Below are 20,529 nucleotides of genomic sequence, written 5' to 3'. Positions count from 1 at the left end.
TCTGTTACAGTGCTGGGAGCTTGAGGATTCTCTTGCTCTGGGGTGGAAAGTGGGGGTTAATGGGTTCATCAACTGAAGTCAACAGCAGGCTACTACTGCCACCTAGTGGGATTATTGGATGACAATCTACCCTGCTTTGAGATAATGGGGGTATGTAAACAGAGGGGGTGCATTATCTGGTGGATACTGCCAGGTGAAGTAGTGTGAGAAAAATCGTTTTTTTCTCATTTGGAGAATCAGTTCTGTTGATAACTCTTGTGGTGTTTGTAAGGCTTCATGTTGGATACGACATTCTTAAGGCTGGTATTCTACAGTCTCACAGGTTAAATTTTCCTTTATAAGATGCAGAGGCATTTTTAATATATACATTTGAAGTAATAAAAGGCAAATCAGAAGAAAATGTATTACTATTTAAATGTTAATACTAATGCAAATTCTGTTAAGAGGTCAAAAATAGTATACCCTATTTGGTGTTTTCAAAAAATCTTTTTACTGGGGTTAGGGTTTTCATTAGGTGGTATTACCTGGCACCAGGTACTGTTTTAGTACCTATGCAGCCAGAATGCCAAGCAACCTGAGGCGCTTCTAAAATGAGATCTCAACAGACTGCATGGCACTTATTGGTTAGTCAGTGGCATGTTTTTAAATCTGATATTGGGTCTGTACATGTGACACTATGCTTTTTCATATTGTGAAACCTGCTGCAAAACAAACTGAGGTAGGCTAACTGTTTTTTAAAGGCTGCAAAATCCTCTGCAGGTTAGTGCAGGATAAACAGGTTTTCTGCTGGGGTGGGTTTAAAATAAAGAACATTGTGTGACTGGTGCACAGTGGCTGTGGTTTCATGGTCAGAGTTAGGTTACATCAAGTGAAGCAGAGACTCATACAAATTTTAGCTGATGATGCTTAGATCCATTCATTGAATTCCACCTTCATACCAGCTGTATAGGGTACACTATGAAGACAGCATAAACAAGTACTGCCAGTGTAGGATGGAAATCACCCATGACAACCCGTAAAGCATCTGGTCACATCTGGTTGAATTCAGGTGTGTACATCCACAAAGAGCAGCAGGTCAGCTGATCACAGCCTGTATGCTAAGAAACATACTGGAGCTCTCAATAGAAATTATTGTGAGTTATGATTCTTTTTCCCCACACTGAGCCATCACAACCAATTTTAGGGTTCCCCCACCTGCTGAATCCACTTTAACCCCTGACTGTACACATTTTCCTGTTTAGAGGCAAAGTCACCCTCTACAGTGTAGGCAACAAAAACAGATAGATATTTTTTTATTTTCCTTCTTTTTTTTCAGATTCAAGCTGAATATAATTAGAATTTTAAAAAGTTAGACTAAAACTTGTATTCCCACCCTTCTCTACTGATATTACTTTATCATTATGTTAATGTAGCACAAGGCTTAGTTAGCTTTGCACAAAAATAGAAATGTCCTCCAAAGAGCTACTTTTTACTTCCCTACTTTCAGTAGATTTCAGAGTTTGTACTTTTTTCCTTTATCTTGAGTAAAGAAGTTGAATCAGTAATTCAGCTTTATTTTTTAGCAGTAGTATTTGTACTTCTACTTAAGTACAGATTGTCTGTACTTTTGCCAACTCTGGTAGCCAATCCCAGGTCTCCTCGACATCTGTCTGTAATGTCCATTTCGTTCCGCTTGCTCTGCTGTGTATCTGCTCCCTTGATTGTGACTTCCCTCTTTTATACAGTGACTTAGCACTTGTTGATAATTTCCTTGATTAGGGAAATGTGAGTTTGAAGTGGTAACTTTTCAAAATAAAAGCATGCAACAATATATAAAAACATTCAATGCATAAATGCAAAATAATAAAACAAACAGAATAAAACATTAACAGAGCTGTATTTTAAAGTATCTGTTCCTGACAGAATCCCTTGGAATATATCTGTGAACGTATCCATCGATCCATGTATTTTCCAAAATGCCCCTAGGGCCTGGAGCCTATCCCAGCTATCCAAGACAGAATGCAATGTATAGATACGTTCACCAGGGTGGATCTGTGGTGACATGTGCCACCCTAAAATAATTCTGTTGCCGACCTGAGCACTACCCTAGTTTTGCATAGTTTTGTTTATTAAAATAAGCTAGGATTGATGCTTTGAGCAAGTCTAGCTAGAACTAAAAATGAATATGAATTTTAAAACTGACATTAACATTCTCTCACCTGGCTTTGATTTTTTTCAACCCATCTGATTTCCATGCCACCCTAAAAAAAAAAAAAGAATCTAGATCCACCCCCTGATTGTGTGATGCTGCTGTGAATTCAAGTTGTTTTACATCGAGTGGCCAGCAGAGATCAGTGTTGAGTAGTAAATGTAGTTTAGGAAGCCGGCAGCATCAGGCTTTGGATAATGCTGATGTCAAGTAAGTTTTAAGGAGGTTACAACTCAGTGGATGTGCTGCACAATCGCGTGTCTTCAGTTGTTTTCATTACAGATGCATTTCGTATTGCTGTCATTATAAGGTTGCCTCCTTACGTTAGACTTGAGTTAAAAGACCTTCCAACAGAAGAATTATGAACAAATGCTAATCTGTTCTCCAGGGTGCTTCCATTTGTAAAATGAAACAGGGTGACTATTCATTCTTAACGACGCATTTATCAAAAACAAAATTTAAACTGCTTTCAATCATAATTTCTTTTTTCCCAATTTTAACTGAAATCTAGGACACTGTTTTTGTTTGTTTGTTTTTTAATCAACCTAACTGAGTTTTTCTTGTTAGATTTCTTAGATTTTTATTGCATTTATAGATAAATCACCAAACACTCCAATTCTGTTGTTGCATCTGAAGGTGTTGCATGATTTCAGTTTTAGTCTTTGACACACTTTCTGTAGTTTTCTGTCTTGTAGGCTGAGCATGTGTTCAGCGTGGCTCACAGGTTGAGTTTTCTATCTGTTAATAATTACAGCCTTGTGTTTTGCCTTCACCAGGACTGGATTTATTGGCTAGCCGATACCACAAAAACCAAATCCTGCCACAGTAATCTGATCGATGTCGGGGCGGCCATATGTCAAAGCAGCTTATGATTAGCTGTCACTGTATGAAACCGTTGGCACAAGCCTGCAGATTTTTGTGAGGTCAGTGGATAAAATTATGGAAATGTTTATGAACATGATCACAAGTGGCCTCAGATGTTTATGGAGCGATTATTTTTCTTCATATACAAACAGTGGTCAGTTTGGTTTGTGTCTTTTGTTTTGATATGTTGAATCTGAAGACCTCCCAGGGAAAATATTCTATTCAAGCACTCTCCAAATTAATGCAGTGTATAAAGATGTAAAATATATGCTGTGTACTTTACTGTTGTTTTCTTCTTTTTTATAAAAGAAGATTTCATTAAGATAGCCCTATAAAATAATGTTTTTTTTACTTGTGTTTAAACTATGGAAGTTTTCACTCTTAACCCATTTTTTGGTACAGAATAAAAATCAATTTAATGAACATTTAAATTGTGGCCTTTTTTATATTAAGAAAAAGACTTAAGGAAAATCCATCACATAAAACTGAATAATGATCTTAGTCGCTAAACTGTGGCTTTTTATCCTCGACCCATCTCTTCTGTGGCCCATAAATTGGGTTGAGCTCAGTTACTGTCTGTCTAAGTTAAGTCAGCCAGAGAGAGCTGATGGGCTTTAGGAAACCATTCATTGTAGCAAAAGTACACTTTTCAGGCCCCATTGAAAGAGTGACCTGCTGAAATGATCTGAGGGCAGAGGATCTTCTCTACTTACAGCTCTCTGCTCCCTCACTTGTCTTTGTTATGCTTACCCCACCTTTTAAATTTAATTGAATGTGGATTTTTTTTTAAAAAAACTCCACTTGAAGTTTGTTTCTTTTAAGTAATTGTGTGTCTGGTTGAGTAAAATCTTTGCTTAAAAAATAAATGAGCACTTAAAGTCATACACGTTAGCTATAAATTTATGGCTCTCTGCTTGCAGCGTTTAGCAGGAACAGCATATGGTGCACATAGAAATACACACATTATCAATTTGATAAGTGAGAATATAGCAACTGTTTCTGGGTCCAAGCCTCCACAGCACTGGATAAGACTCTTACCTACATGGTGTAATGCTTTGTCCCTTGTTTTCTGAATAGCTATCAAAAACTGTTCAGTTGCCATTTGAGGACTCTACAGCCTTTATAAGCACTTTAATGTGTAGCAAGCCTTTAAGGTACATTTTTAAAAGGCCATTCTAGACAGTGTTTCTGTTCTGATAGTGTAAAAACCACTGTCCATTAGGATTTCAGTGTGGACTGCTGCCATCCATCTATTTTCTTTCAATCAGTTTTTTTTCACGTTATCCAAATTATACAATAACTTCATATTATGGATAGGATCAGAACTTTCCGTAACTTTAAAAAATATGTATCTGTCATTTGTAATTTAACCTTACATCTTCTCTATGCAACTGTTTATAATAGGCTAACCATAGTTTTGTAGCTAGCCACGACACAGCATGTCATTTAATGTTAACTAGCACAGTTTCGCTAACCTTACAAACTTCAGTGTTCATGAAAACACTTCACATACGTTTGCCTTTCTATCAATATCTTCAAATTCAAAGATGGAATGGAAATAACAAAAGAAGTTATCTTTTACTTACTTTTACTTGTGTGTGTGATCTAAATCTTTGTTTCTAATAAAATTACACAAGTTAGTTAACTGATGCTATTTGCATTAGCTGGCTAAAAAAATAAAAGCGCTGTTATCTGAATGCATTTTTATCAGAAAACTAGTATTGATATGTGTAGCAAACTGTTTATTTCTGCTTTTTAACAGTTTTGTGGCAGTTCCATACAATTTAGTAATTACTTGCATATATATGCATATATGGTTATGAATCGATTATATAAAACCCTGTATACGTGGGCACTTTAGCCTGCTTTTCTGCATCAGTATCTGCAGCGAGCACAAGGGGCCGTTTGTTCCTATCCTGCTCGGTGTGTGTGTTTGTGTGTTCCTTCATCCTGTCCAGCGTCGAGCCAAGGGCCCATCTGGCTCCAGTGAGGGCCACTTCTTCACGGTGCCTCAGCCTGATTCATGGGCAATGGACAGCTTCAGCTGCTATCCCACTTCCACCGTTTTGCAAAAAAAAAAAAAAAAATAGTCTGCATACCTCCCAGCTCCCACTGCTCTCCCACTGACAGACAAACTCTGCAGAGATCCAATATTTCTTTGAGTAAGTAGAATCCTTCAAAAAAAAAAAAGTGTTGGCCAACATTTACATCTGCTTCTGTCCATCTGCTTTGCAAAATCCCCGCTTGTTCTTGACCTGGGAGTTCCAACGCACGGCCACCTTTGCCTTTTCCTCTCCTTTGCTTGCCCTCAAGGATTTCCAGTTTTACCTCAGTTGTCATAAAACCATTGTACAATGCACTTATGGAAGAAAGCGTGTGCAAATTACAGCCAACTTTCCTCTCTGTGTAGTTTTTTCTTTCTCCCTTTCTTAATTCACCCTGCATCTTCATCGCTCGCTCTCTTTCTCTTGTCTTTTCAGCTTTCACACTCGTCAACATGACATAACCACAAATGCAAGATTGCTAGTTTGTCCTCAGACTGCTGGCCAAACCTCATGGTATGGACTGTGTAGTTCGCGGGCGATTCTGTTGCACAATCCAGAGCCATGAGGCACTCGTAGTCTCAGATATGCACTCATAGGAACTCTCCCTGTCAGTCACATTACAAGACCACAGAGCCCATGAAAAGACAAAAAGCAAAGAAATTGCATGAATTATGAATGGATATTGACGGCTGGATTGGATTCATATCCTCTGCTGATGTGGCAGTATGGTAACATATGACCTCTAACATGCTGCACAGGGAGATGCATTACCTCTGCATATAGCTTTACTACATACAGTAAAAATTTGTCTGCTGTTAACCAAACACCCCAGGACAGATTTTTGCATTATTTTGACTGCAGTTCAGCATAATAATTTCCTGGTTACTTGCCTGGTAGTGTTCTTATGAATTTGAGGTTGAGGTATAAAACATATACAGTACTTTATCAGGGTTCATAATTGCTGACATTCTATGAACAAGTCAAGTTACTGATTTCCTTTAAGGTGAATTTAATATTAAACTGAAAATAAACAACTCTTATCAAATTAAAAAAAAGCTCTTTTTTAAAATTCAACATGTTACAATGTTATATTAAATAAACTGTTCTATTTTCTTATGAGCTCGGTGTAATTAGATCAATTGTCATGTCGTTCCAGGTCAACTAATTGGCTGAAGTCATGAGTTGAGTATTAAGGTGGGTAAACACCCTACAAATTTTTCTCCTGTTCCTAATATTTTCTATTAATACCCATAATGCACTGCATTAGTATTTGAACGTATCCAGAAAACCTGATTTCAGCTTCACATAAGAGCTTTGTTGTATGTCTCAGATGAGTCACATGGACTTGTCTCATAACATTACAATGATGCAAGTGTAGTGGTATCAACTTCAAATGCTCCACACACTCTACTGGTTTGCCAGTGGCTGCAGGCAATCTAGAACTTATTAAGAAGATCAAATGCACATTTTAAGTGCTTAAATGGTGCATATTTACCACCCCACTTCTGAAAAAAGGTAGCACAGTGTGTGAAATGTCATTAAAACAGAATGCACTAGTTTGCCCCCTTGAATGTTTTTAACTATGATAATCTTAGTTGTGATATTTAAAAAGTAAAATAGTTATATTAAGTGAATATTAGAAATCCACAAGCAAACATTTGGTAGAATTAAAAACATGTTCAGTGGACAACACAGTTCTCTGAGGTGTAAGTCATCATAGGTGATGTTATATGTTGGAGAAAGGCTAAAGAGGAATATGATTTCCCACCCTCCCAACTCTTTGGATTTCTTCCTGTTAAAAGGGATTTTTTTCCTTACCACTCTTGCCAAAGCGCTTGCTCACAGGGTGACATATGATTGTTCAGGTTTTCTCTGATTTCTTTGTAGGGTCTCTGAGGGTTAAACCACAGTAGATATGAATTCTCTCATACAGTACACATTAACTCTCCTTCACCTGCTTCCACTAGTTTTTCTTCAGCTGACCCTGTATGGATAGCAGATGTTAGGCCTTGTATCTTCTTTATCAGTACATCTGGTTACCCTTTCAGTATTAGTCAACCCTCTGAGGTCTAAGCCATCGTAATTGTTAACTTTACCCTAATCTTATATTTTAGAGAAGGACAAAACTGAATTTTCTTTGGAGAAAAACATTCCAAAAGTTTTTAATGTGTGTTGAAGTGTTGTTTTTCTTTGTTTACTGATTCGGGACTTGGAAGAAGAATCGGAATTTAGAGTTGGATAAGGGAAAATAGGCATCCTGTTGCCACGATTCCGGCTCCAGTAATTTGGCAATGGGGGTTTGGTTGCTGTCGCCATATCCGACACTCCACCTGGGCAGGGAGGTTTAGCTGAGGCTCACCCCCTCCTCTACAGAAAGGATGTAAGTTAAAAGGGCAAAAGGTGAATATATAAATACTTAAATAATTGAAATAATAATAATTGAAATAATAAATAATACATTTAAATACATACAATATATATATATATATATATATATATATATATATATATATATATATATATATATATATATATATATATGTTAAAAAATCAAAAATAATCAAAAAGACATACATAGAGAGAATATATCAATGAACCTAATGAAATTCTATAATAAAGAAAAACTGGGGGAAGTGAAGAATCTTTTTTTTATCATGCATTATAAAATAATTATGCATTATTTTACCCCACAAAGAAAATAAAATAATCTTTTTTAAAACTTTAGACCTGAATAACTTCATCTTTCTTGTTTTCACAGGTTTGACTCTGCGGAGATTTCCCTTATATACTCGGGCAAGAGACAAATTCAGCTCATTCTATTATTTTCCTAATTCAAATGCATATCACAAAACTGCTGTTACTATGAAGGATTTTCACCATGGTAAGGATGTTGTGAAAACCTGCTGTTATGACAGGCCTAATGTCCATCACATATCTTCAAGAGAAAATTGAAACCACCCTTTGCTTGCCTCTGTAACCGGACAGAATTCCCTTGTTGGCTTATGATGTGACTGTTAAAGGTTTATAGTTTGCTCTTCGGATTGAGCGGGTCATGGCTGTTAGTTTTACGAAGGGAAAATGTCCTCAGAAAATGTGTGCAGTGGCCACGGGTTTTTCTCTTGAGAAGCCTGCATACTTAATTTAGTTTTTCTACAGGTATCCTAAGGCAATACTCAGTAGTAAGTAACAAGACAATAGGTGCGGTTTACTGGCTTATGGCTAACAGGAAGACTGTTGAATTTTCCGTGTTTCTGTCGTCTTTATTGCAGTCGGTGTGGAGAATGTTGGCTGGCAGAGCTCGTTGCTGTGTGCAGATTCTTGCCTTGCATTTGCCAAGCCACTAAATAAGAGTCCCTCTGTGCTTTTAAAATGTTCTACTTTTTCCTGTATATCCTCGCCTGCTGTGAGCATCGTGTTGTCAGACAGCACTTCAGTCTGGCTTACTGCATGGCTTTGTTTGCTATAGCAACCAGATTACTACACGGTTTAGCACAAGCGATGTTTACAAGTGTAGTTGAGATTTTTATGAGCCAGGACATCATTCAGACTCCTTGGCAAGGTGGAGCCCAGCAAGAGAACTACAGCAATGTATGAGGGTGTAGGGAGCACACAAGTGAACAGAAGAAGCCTCTTCCTCTCAAGGTGGGGCCTCTTGTATGATTTTAATACACCTTTTTCATGCCAGGACACATAACAAGACGCTACAACGAAGGACATCGGCAACTGATGACTACAATTCAATATTGACACCTTGTTGGGACAATCAGGCTTTAATTTTATAAAACTATATTCTATAAATGTGTAAGTAGTAATATAACATACAAAGTACACTTATTTATATAATTTGATAAGACACTGAGCAGACGGGGCTGCGCAGATCACACTTTGGGCAGTACTGCATGTGTCTCTTTGAAACAAACACAGGATCAAGTTCTCAAAACAAATCCAAAACTGTTGAGAATATAAGTTAACCGTCCTAATATCTGCTGAGTTGGCAAAAGTACAGACATTATGTACTTAAGTAGAAGTACAGATAGTGTGTAAAAGAAAGTGTAAAAGAATACTCCAGTAAATGTTGAAGTACAGATTCAACTTCTTTACTCAAGTAAAAGTGAAAAAGTACTGGTTCTGAAGTAAGAAAGTAAAAAGGAGCTCCTCGAAGGACAATTCTGCCACCTATTTTTATAAATGTAGTAATAAAATAATATTAGCTAATAGGAATACTGACTTTATTTAAGTCTAAATTTTAATTCTAATAAAGGTACTAAGCTTGAATCAGTTAGGGAAAAAAATGAAGAAAAAGAAAATTTTAAAAAAGCCCTATTTTCTGTTGCCTACATTGCTTCTAAACGGAAATGAGTAGTGAAGAGGTTAAAGTGGGATTCAGGAGGTGGGGGAACAATACTTTCTATTGAGAGCACCAGCAGACTTTCTAAATGTACAGGCTGTGATCAGCTGACCTGCTGTTCTTTGTGGTTGTACACAACTGAATTAAACAAGATGTGAGCAGATGTTTTGTGAGTTGTCATGGGTGATTTCCTTCTTCTACAGTGGCAGTACCTGTTTATGCTGTCTAAGCATCATCACCAGCTGGCGGCCATGCAGCTGGAGCATGCCTCGCTGCTGGTGGGAAGAACTGTAGGACCGATCCGAGCACCAGGTGCAGCTGATCCTGAGTCTGGCAGCTCTGGTCAGTTCCTGGCCTACACTGCCGCCACTCCCACCCGCGACCCTCGACTGCACGGGAACTGCAGTCCATACTTGTCCGGCGCCCATGCCGGCCCCCAGGTTGAGGCCAGCCAGGACGCAGCCTGCCTCTGCAACCATCTCCACTCCTCAGGTGGACTGGCTGGTGCCCGACAGGGGCCTTCACCCATTCCTGCTCCCCGGAGGAGGGCTGCTGAGCAACCGCCGGGCCCACCACCTGCTCACGCACCTCACAGCCGTAGGTGGAGGACGAGGCACGCGAGGGACCTCATAAGCCAGAGACAGAGCTCGAGGGGCGCGAGGGTCCTGCCAAGCCTAAATCGGCGTGCTGGCCAGAACAGCCTCACCTCCACTGCCAAGCCACCTGGGAGTCACTGCCACGACTGCTGCACCGCCGGGTGGCCCCCAGACACACCTCATCACCACCGCCGGTGGATCCGCAGGCAGCCCTCTGAACCAACACGTCCCTGCCACTAGGCCATGGGCTGGGGATGCCAACGGTCGGGGCTGATTCCCTCTCCTGCTCAAGGGATCTGCAATCGTGCCTCGCCGGATTTAAAATCTGTATTAGGTCCTGAGATTGTGTTGTTGTTGGCGTGTATGTTTGGCTGGCGACTGGAAAGCCTCAGGTGCGTGTGAAGAGCACCCAGTGAATAAAAGCAAGATGCTAAAAAGCATGAATGTGTGGAAGGGTCTGCTGTATGTTCATTACATTATGTCACACAGTTTTTGCTCTTTCATCTCTTTTTGTGCCACATATCCTGGTTATTAATAATTGAATAGGGCTGCCCTCCATGTGTTACTTTTCAGACTGAAATCGGTTTGATATTTGAAGGTCTGCAGTGATAAAATGATGAAATAATGATGATGAAATAATAATTCCATTTAAATCAGCTAAACCAAAATTAACTACCCTTTTTTGAAAATGTCAGGAGTACAAATTAGAGATATTAGTTTAAACATATAGGGAGTAAAAGTAAAAAGTTGTGAGAAAAAAATACTTAATTAAAGTACAGATACCTGAAAGAATCAGTATTTGTACTTCAGTACTTCCCACCTCTGGTTCACTGACCTACCTCTGCACCTACAAAAGGTGTCTTGTTTGCTTTGCCTCTGCAATTTAAGACACATATTTTTGCACTTTTATAACTGTGAGTGTTGTGAGTACTATGCATGTATGGTTGTAATTATGTGAGTGAAAAGCGACTTAAGCCAAATGCCCCTGTCAAAGTTGGTTCCCCATCCAGTTCGTACGGTCTGCTACCAACACAGCTTTTAGCTTATAGCAATTACCCAGTAGCCACATTAGCTGTCTGAGAAGTTGTCAGTAGGGTTGTGGTCGGCAGCTATGGATAATATTAAAATAATAACGTTAATGTGCTCGAGCTAGGGAACTTTATGAGTCCTGCCCATCTGTAACATTAATGGACAGTGTTATTTTGATAGGAGAACACAATTATTTGTCTCTAAAAAGTGTTGCATTTCTCAAGTACCCAAATTAAAAGTGAGAAAAGTCTACCAGCAACAGACAAAAACAACATCAGCCTACCCTGCCCCAAAAAAATATGGTACCAGGTCACCAGAGGCACAGTGCTACTGTCTTTTTTTGGGTTTTCCTTTTGCACTACCTGAGCGAATCTTAAAATATTACTCAGATACGTACCAGTATGTCAGTGCTATTGAGCATCAAGTATTTCCCTGGGTAGTGGTGTCATAAGTTTGAAATTCTAGTGTTGTGACAACTCTAGATATATAAAAGAGGAAGAAAATAACCCAAAATAAAATGTTACAATATGTGTGGCTGATGCAAAATAATTTCATCCATTCAGCTAATTTACACAAAATGTTGTAACTAGTTTTTAGAAAGATACTAATTTTATATTTTTGATGACAAACTAGTTTTTTCTTTCAAAAAATAAAACAAATAAAACCACCAAAGGGTTCTTCTAAAGCTTATTATCAAATTTGTTTTCATCATTTTAATTTTTATTTTGAAACCAAAATGAAAAAATAGGAATTTCTCATTTAACAGAGTTTATATGCTGTAAAGAATGACTTTAAAAAGTAATGCTTTTTTCAGTTTTTATGTTATGCTAAGCTAGTCTGATGCTCGGTTTATCATCATTTTTAGCATGCTGACCTTAGAGCAGCGGTCCCCAACCCCTGGGCCTCGGACCGGTACCGGTCCGTAAGTCATTTGGTACCGGGCCGCGAGAGTTGAAGCTCAGGTGTGAAATGTATGGTTTTCAGGGTTTTTATCGGTTTTCAGCGTTATTTTGTTATCGTTTTGTTCGTTAACTCGGTTTTCCTTGGTCTTTTCACGTGTGTTATGAATAAATCTTCTTTTTTTCAGTACTGGTACTAGTTTTATTTTGTTGTATTTATCCGCGACACCTTAAAGGCTGGTCCGTGAAAATATTGTCGGGCATAAACCGGTCCGTGGCGCAGAAAAGGTTGGAGACCGCTGCCATAGAGTACCATCTATTGATAGCATAAAACATGTACATAGCTTCCCGGTTGGAAAGATTAAGCCAATGCAGAAGTCCTTTTAATCCTCATTCTACCTAAAGGCTGCCAGACAGTGATAGATGGTTGACCTTTGATAACACTTTCCTGATGATATCATGGTCTCAGTCAGTCACCAGTCCATTTGCCAAAATAGTTTTATTCACGGTATCAACTTGTTATTGACAAATTGTAAACTAATGACCAACTGGTTTAACACTCAGACCACCACCTCCTTGTCATATCACGTGTCATATATTTTTGTTTGTTTAAACTAAGAGGGCAATGGTGAAAAAAAGTTGATCTCAAGACTCTAGAAAGACGGAAGTTTTTCTTTCTCCAACATAGTTTTTATGCCATTATTTTAATTTTCTTCCATCTGTTTCCTAGATGTTTTCCTTTTCCTCGGGATTGACCTAACAACTGACAAACGGGTAAGGAAAGGATATTGTCAGTGAGAAGTGCGTTCGAAAAAAAATGATGAACAGCTTTTAAGATGAGTAAAATAAGAAAGTCCACATGAGGACAGGGTTTGCCAACACAGATGTCTTCCTTGTAGTCCAGATGACTGTCAAGAGAGATTAGACAGAAATAAGTCCTGCCAGAGAGCCCATATTAACTTCTAGTGTTTTTTGGAGCTTGAATATTTGTGCTTCCAACAAGTGCTAAATAACATTATCTGGCTGCACTAAAATCGTTTGTGGCATGTTATTATATCATGATATTAACGCTCTCTCTGACACAGAATAGATCTTCACATTACTGCCCAGTTTCCAACAGCTTCTTCATCCAAAACAACACACACACACACACACACAGAAGACATGTGACATTTTCTCTGGGCAAAGCAAGGCCCTGAAAGCAGCGCTAGTGCATAGCTGAAGAGTAGAACAGCACCATTATTGATGCAGTCACGTTGATCTTGTTTTGCTAGCCGTCATTTCCTAGAAATTCCTGCCTGACTTCATTCCCCTAGCGCTTCCTCTTTGATTTGTGTCTGCCAGTTGTCTTTTGCTTTTACAGAGAAACACATGTAAGCTACAGCGTACATACTGCACCTAGCTTCCACTGACACACAAGTGGTACTAGACACTCACACACTCTCTCTTTCCCCAACATAATTTCTATCTCATTATGTGATTCTATAAACGGGTCAATACAGTCCCACTTTTTGCTGTTCTCCCTCACTATCAAAACAGTCTGGCTGCTGTGATACTGCACACAAAATGGGTCATTTGGGTGTCCAATATTCACCAGCTGTTGTCTTAAAAAGTAGCTGTTAGAGGTTTATAGTTGCATCCTCTGTATTACACAGCATTTATTAACCAAATGGGGCACATGGGCAAAGGGGCGGTCTGACATGTAGTTAATTTTGCTAAATGGTCTACTTTAACCCTAAGCAAAGCCATTTTTCTAAACTCCTCCAAGTAGCTTTGGTGCCTAAACCCTATGAAACTCGTGATTGCAAGCAAGCCTTTCTGGCGGAAAGCCCTGAAGGCAAACTTTCCCACTACTGCAATGCAGTCATGCCAGCTCATTCAAACAGTGGCAAACTATTGAAAGAGTGTATACAGTTTTTACAGACTCTTAAAGTCTTCTCATCTCTATCCTTTAACCTCTTTTATTTGGGTTTTATATGCCCTTTTGGGTTTATTCTCTACCCACTCATTAGCATGGTTTATACCAACAGCAGCTTAACGCTACAAAAGCTCTTAAAGGCAACGGTACATTATTTTTCTTAAACTTCAAGTAGGATTAGCAATAAGTGGGTTAGCTTATTAGCATTTGGCAGGTGAAAGGCTCCATAATTTTGTTGTACATGTACAATGACAACAAAGGGCTATTCTGTTCTATGCTATTTCCTACGAGTTAGAAGTTAAACAGCAGGCAGCCTGCAAGGTTTCTAAGTTGGTGTAAGAACGCATATATATGAATGAACAGTAGAAGAACACTCGCCCAGCTTGGATGGGCACAGTAAAAATGGTAGTGGTCCAATTTGTCTCACAGAGAAACGTCCACCTTCTGTTTTCTCTTATCTTGAGGTGATGATGGATCTGTTTGTCACATGCACATTTGTTTGAAAGAAGCTAGACAGGTGACAGGTGTCATCATAATGCAGAAATTCTGCAATAACATCATAACAAGGGAGATGAGATTTAATATGAAGTTAGTATAATTAAAAAACATTTGAAAGGAAACAAGCTAAATATCACCTTGACTGTCAAGTTACGGGCTCACTCCGACCTTCCCCCGAGATTACCGTCCATCAGCACAATCCTAATGGCGCTCTCGAACATGTGGTGCATGTAACAGAGGGTGTGTTTAACACAAGCCATGATTGGTTTAACCCTTACCAAGTAAGATCTGTGACTAAAATAACTAGCAATTGTTAAACTAGGGATTCTGACTTTGGACAGTTTCGTTAACAAAATCAGCCATTGAGAAAATCAATAGTCAACTGTTGAAGATGAAGGAAACAGAGTGGATTGTTTAACAGAGGCTTATACATGTTTACAACACTGGCGCTTTGTGTTTTGCTGAAAAATCTAAGAACATTCTGACTTTAAAAAGTAATAATTATAGAAACTTTGTTAAATCACACAAAATAAGATTGTCACTGTGCAATGATTGGCGTTGCAAGTACTCAACAAACCAAACCAACTGATGCACAATTTTAGATGTGTTGGATATTTTACATAGGAAATGAGACAAATCAAGAAGATAAAATTTGTACCATCATGTCAGCTTTTTCAAGCGTAAAAACGGCTGTTTATGGCTTTCTTTTCTTTTCAACTCTTGGGTTTTGAAAAGTGCTCCTGGAGTCCTGGAGTCAAACAGTGAGTCCAAGATAGCCAGGCAAGATTAAGTAGATACGTTCAATAGGATCAAGGATGCTAAAAAAGAAGGGGCGGAGACAACATTCGATAAATAATAATCTGCACACACAGTGATCTTTCATCCTCCTATTCCCGTCATCTCCTCCTTCTCAGATGCCTTCCTTCTCCTGTGTCGATGTGTTTTTCCATCCCGAGGTTCATAGGTTAAGTTGTCCCCAGCATGTGTTAGCGCTCAGGTCAGCAACAGTCAAAACCTGTGATGACAGAGTGTGTGAACGCTGGGGAGTGTCAGGGGTTAAGTGTGTATACAGGTTGCATGGCGAGCTGGGGTATACACCCCAAAATACTTCTTTTCACCTGGTGTTCAGACAGGACAGGGTTGATAACAGGTTTTAACGAGTTTACATATGAACAAAATATGAATCGAAGTTAAGAATGATCTAATTAGATGATTTAAGATACCTGATTTTTCCTGACTTCTGGAATTTCTAACAATTTACAACCTTTCATGTAGATTTAATGTCAGTTTGTAATTTCTGTTAGTCCACTGCAGCTAACCTAATCTGTGGTGTAATTTATATTTTGGCTAACTGTAGTCTGGATTCTGAGTGCTTCCCTTCAAATACAATATTTATATTGAACAAATACTATAAATATCTATGGTTTATAGCACAAATAGATTGAAGCCCTTTTAGTGCAACTGCCAAGAATACAGCAAGGCTTTACTGATGAAATTTATCATATTGAATTTCCAAAAAAAGGTTGGGACCCGCTGGTGTAGAATGTAATAAAAACTGAAAGCTATGATTTGCAAATCTCCTAAAACATATTTTATTCACAAAACAACATAGAAAAGAAGGGAAAAACAACTGAACACTGAACAGCAGTGACATGTCTTTAAAAAAAAAGTTGGGACAGAATCATATTTACCACTGTGTAGCATTTCCTCGTATTTTAACAACAGTCCATAAATGTCTGGGAAGTGAGCAGACTGTTGGAAGAGGAATGTTGTTCCACTGTTTTCAGGTATAGCATAGTAGCTGCTCAATATTCCGGGGTCCTCTTTTTAATTGTTAACTGCAAGCAGGCCAATTCAGCAACTACACTATGCTCACTCATGCTGTTATAATAGATGCAGCATGCAGTTTACTCCTGTCTTGCTGAAATATGCAAGACCTTCCTTGAAAAAGTCATCCTGGATGGCACATTTCCATGCAATCGGAGATGCAGGCCTTTGAACTGAGTGCAGATAACAAGCCGGATACTCCCTATCCTCTTTAGTCCAGAGGATGTGGTGTCCATGTTGTCCAATAATTTTTCCAATTTGCCTTAGTCCATTTTAAATGAGCTCAATGGCTCAGTAAAAATTTTAAATAAGCTCAATGGCTCATTGAAAATGGGCTCAAAAAATGGTGTTTCTGGATCATGTTGGCTTCATTTTTGCATGATACAGCATTTGTGGATAAAAATAGTAAACTTTGTTCACAGATAGTGATTTATCTAAGTGTTCCTGAGCCCATGCAGTGATTTCCACAACAGAATCATGACTGTTTTCAATTACAGGCATCCAGTATTGATTTTCAGTGGCCCGGGTTCGAGTGCGACCCAGCCACATGTTTTCCCCCTCTGTCTCTCACTCCTTTCCTGTCACTATCAAATAAATGCAAAAATGCCAAATAAAGAAATAAATAATTTCTACTTTGAGCAATAAACTCACAATCTTGTTGCCTTTGCAAGATTAAATGGCCAGAACCTCATAGATGTGAAACAGAAATTCAGAAAGTTCCCCACAAATAATTACATAGTTACTTTAAAAAAAGCAATTTACCTGTGAAATGACATACATTTAACAACCTTGATTTTATATAACAGTATAACCAGAATACAACCAGATGAGTTGGGTCGCCTTTTGTAAAGAGTCACACAGACAAGTTGTGCAGACTGACTCCGACTGATTGCAACATGTTGCCAATCAGTCTGCACTTATGAATTAGACAATGATTATTTGGAAACAATTGTTTGGAAACCGTTTGGCTCCCACCAGGTGACCTGTGCAATCGCTTAGCATTGGCCATCCTTGGGGTGTTGAGCATGCAACACCCTCGACCTCTGGGAAATTACCAACGACTGAGAATGTGTCACCAAATGCAAAAAAAAAAAAATCAGTGCATTCACTGAACAATCACAGATTTTTCCTGTTAAACGAAGAATGTCATCCTGGTTTTACTGTAGTATGGCTGATAAATTTTTAAATGGATTTGAACAGACACCTTTACCACATTACCAGAGCCAGTTTAAATAAAATAATAATACCTCGTGCGTCTTTACTATCTCCACCGTTGCCTCTCTGGACACTTAACATCAGCATTATAAAGCTCTTCACAGGGGAGATATGCTTCTGTGGGAAATCTACACTGTAGGTACAACATAACCACACACCATAACCTGACGTGCACACTGGGACACAACCACACGTTTAACTTAAAGGTAATGCACCAGCACAAATATAAATGCTGTCCACTTGCATAGGTTACATCATAGACTCTACAAAGTTTCACTCTAGAAGTCTAAATCAGCTATAGCCGCATGGTCAGCTAGCGATTGACAACGTAATCCATAAAGGAAAATATCAAACAATTCACAAATAAAAGCACCACCAAGAAACTGTTAATCAATGTCAACATGTGTTTGTTTGCCTTGTCACAATCACTTACAAAGGAAGCTGAAGGTCTAATGTTACTGACAGCTGCTCATGTGTTTGCTAAGCAAGAGTTTCAATGATGATTCAGACAAAATACAAGTGCCAGTGTGATTAGTTCAGTTACCACTTGAAAAAGCATAAACATTAAATCGTTACAGTAAAAGACTGGCCGAGATTGTTGTAGCTAAAAGAAACTCTCAATGTCTAGATAAAAACATAAATCTACACTGCCTGTTTTTGACAAATATCAGAGGGAGACAGAGAAGGTTACTGTCTGTGGCAGATGTCAGGACTTGTTCCCAGCACTAATGAACTGCATTGCTAAATGTAGCTTCCCCTTCCCCACAAATATTACTATTAATTTCATTTTTTATTATTATTACTAGCAATTCTTATTATTTTTTCAAGGCCATTGGGTCTCGCACTTTTAATAAAACATATATGTATTGCTCTTGTTGTTTTCAAGCTCAGTTGTGTTCTGAACATTTATTTACAGATATGCACCGTGATACACTGCACTGAAAATGTTATTTACAAACAGCAACATACACATAATACAGGCAATGTCGTACACGTTATATAACATGCCATTCATTCTGAGATCAGATACATATAAAATATATAACTTGTAAGGATTTGAGTGTTGTAAATATAATTCCCAGAAGTTATATAGATGTTGTATATATGATCCTGGAAGTTTCGTTCAGATCGATCAACAGATCGACGCGTCTAAGAGGAGTTAGAGAACAGACAAGCTGCGAGAGTGTTATCATTATACTTGAATTGACTGATTTTTTTTCTAGTGGTGTCTTATTGTAACTGATGAATTCTTCCAGAAGACACTTTTTTGGCAGGGTAAACAAAGTCTTCATTTACCCAGAATTCATTGGTTAATCTGCCTTGTGCCACTGATTAATTTATACATCTATCGAAGGTTTGACTGTTTCTTTTACCTAAGCCATAGTCAAAGTCTTTCTGTGTGAAACTGGCCTCAATACATCTGGACTAAACCCACACAGACAGAAGGAGGCCATGCTAACACCAGCCAGCTGGTGATCACATTCAAACCAAAACCCCTCTGTGCTAACCACTGAGCTAGTGTGCCAGCAGCTTTCTCTTTGACTATATGATCCTTTAAAAGTTACTCAAGAACCACGAAACACATGGTAGAGACAATCAGAAAGTGTCCACACACCAACACACACACACACATGCATAGTGAGAATGACAGAAGCAGCTGCTGGCATGATCTGGAGGTCATGTTAGATCACAACACTGAGGTAAAAAACAAATTCTTTAACCCGGGGGGGTTGTCTTAGATCTGAGTTACTGGATCACATGGTGATACAAGGCTGCAAGTGTTTGCCTCAGTTTGTGGGTCACTTTGAGAGTAACAACGAAAGAGAGTGTGTGTGATTGGGTTTAGTAAAAAGTTTTATCTGAAGGACGGCACCAGGAAAGATTTTAGCACTATAGATAACTGTGCTGCAACCAAGAGAAAACAATCCAGGCCAGGAGTCAGTGAGAACAATAAGATGATCATAAAATATGTCTGTGGTAGGATAAATACACTTGCAGCACTAACCAGTTTCATGCTGTGGAAAAGAAAGGAGCATTAAAAAGAAGAAGGAAAAAAATAATAATTTGAGGGGAAAAATCCGGTTATTTCATTTGGATTTCTTTGAATACGGCAGCTTGTGTCGAGCAAAAAAGACCCGTCCAAAAATTTATCATTATCTGGCAGTATGAAATGTCATTAAAATAGTTCCATGTAACTACACTCTGGGGTGTATTAAAGAAATAATAGCCTTTTCAGAGCAGGGGGCAGCAGTTCATTAATAAAAGTAATGTCTTAGTTTAGGAACTGTGCAGGTGTGATTTGTCTTCATCTTTAATGGTACGCACTGATTAAGAAAGCAAACAGTGTGTGCGTGTGTGAGAGAGAGTCCAAATGTGGCTACACGCATGCACGCGCATCTGTGTGTACCCGCAGTAGTGTTGGTGCGCGCCGCAGGTGATTAGACCCTTTTCCAGAATATGTGTGCATGGTTGTGTTTGTGTGTGGGTCTCAGTGTGTTGGCAAACAGAGCTGACAAGACTATGAGTGATCCTTAACGTTGTTATTGACTCAGACTTTATTTATAGAGTGTGTGGTCCTGCTGCATGAGCTGCACACAGCGCCGCCCCTCCGAGGCCCGCGAGCAGACACGATTAATCAGAAGAATGTTATAATTAGGGTTAATACCCTCAGGCTGCATGAAAACACACACTCGCACACACAGAAACAACACTATAAGTGAACATGAACATAATGTATGAATGCATGTGGTCCACAAACACACACATATACACACGCACACATACACAGAGGGGGCCCTGTGTATGTAAGCAGGCCGGATGGGTTGCAGAGGTTTTCGGAGCGGCTGGGCCGGCGTGCTGTTTGTCCAGAAACGCTTTGAGGCTTGTTCTCTTCATCGGAGAGGTTGTTAAACAAAAGTGAGTTTGTTACAGTAGCGGGGGGCCAGCGGGGGGGTATTAATACACACCAATGCAGATGTCTGAGCATTTACAGCCATCCGTGAGAAAGCCTGTTGTGTTCAGTGTCAAATCCAATGTCTGGTGATCCCCATTTGGCCGGGCCTATTTTGGTTGGAGGGTTCACATCAGCCCCCTTGAAAAGTA

This window comes from Neolamprologus brichardi, chromosome 14 (assembly GCF_056152115.1).
Source record: "Neolamprologus brichardi isolate AB-2024 chromosome 14, ASM5615211v1, whole genome shotgun sequence".
NCBI classification, from domain to species: Eukaryota; Metazoa; Chordata; class Actinopteri; order Cichliformes; family Cichlidae; genus Neolamprologus; species Neolamprologus brichardi.
This window is presented reverse-complemented; position numbering follows the sequence as displayed.